Here is a 962-nt window from a genome sequence, read left to right as displayed (position 1 = left end):
GTGGCCTTCACTGAAATTCCTCAGCTGGGCTAAGGTAGTTGTGGGTTCAGCTCATTCTATAGGTTTCTGCTTAGAATCCAGTGTTCACCCACAGCACGAAGGGCCTGTGGCTACTTTCTGGTTAGCCATGTATTATATTTCTTGGCAACAAATCTATCTAAAACTGTCCATGGTTGAAGACCACTATATCTTAATTTTAACATGCCGCTCAGACAAATACTAAGCAATAAAAAGCGGGTAGTAGGAAAATTGTCGAAGGCGAGGCAATTCAGTGATAGAAACTGGAGCCAGGTGAACTAAAACCTTGCCTCTGGGAGAAGCTGTTCTTCAGAGACTTGTTGAAGTAGCTGTGATTATAACTCCCACCCCCACAAATCTACTTGTGGGTGGGCCAATATTACATGTAACTCAGGCCTGTGGCTTTTGGACCTCTCGTGGAATACTACATTGCGAAGTAAGAAAAGCCTGCTGTTGGAACAGCAGGAGAGAATGTATGCAGACCCCTTATTTCTAGCCTACTGCCTCAACAGGCCCAGAGAATATCCAAGGTACTTGGGAATGCAGTTTCAATACAACACTTCATCTTATTGAAAGATACTCATGCTTGCTTCGGCAGCACATATAGTAAAATTAGAACGATACAGAGTAGATAGGCATGGCCCCTGCACAAAGATGAAATGCAAATTCATAAACTGTTCCATAGTAAAGAAAACAAACAAAAACCCATTAGTTGTCAAAATGAATCCCTGTTAAGGAAGGCACCTGAAGTTTGTATCTGGTTACAGCATTCTCTAAATTCTTAGGCTGCTTCTAGATAAACTCCTTATCTAGGCCTAATCACATTTCTTGTGGCAAACTTAAGCTTAAGTAGAACGGAACACTCTCAGTCTCATGACTTCCATGATGTCTATTTCAGTACTGTTAGATCTGAGAGCTTCGATGGGATGGAGGTGAAGTTGGAG

General features: G+C 42.1%; 1 non-coding gene across 1 annotated transcript; it reads left to right on the top strand.

Moving 5' to 3' along the window:
• The first annotated feature begins 600 nt into the window (after window positions 1–600).
• Window positions 601–707, top strand: LOC112476371. Its single transcript, XR_003045044.1, has one exon. It is a non-coding gene; the product is annotated as a U6 spliceosomal RNA (small nuclear RNA).
• Window positions 708–962: the final 255 nt, after the last annotated feature.

This window comes from Pteropus alecto, unplaced genomic scaffold, assembly GCF_000325575.1.
Source record: "Pteropus alecto unplaced genomic scaffold, ASM32557v1 scaffold161, whole genome shotgun sequence".
Lineage (NCBI taxonomy): Eukaryota > Metazoa > Chordata > Mammalia > Chiroptera > Pteropodidae > Pteropus > Pteropus alecto.
The sequence above is the reverse complement of the archived record's forward strand: the minus strand, read 5'-3'. Positions and strand labels throughout refer to the sequence as shown.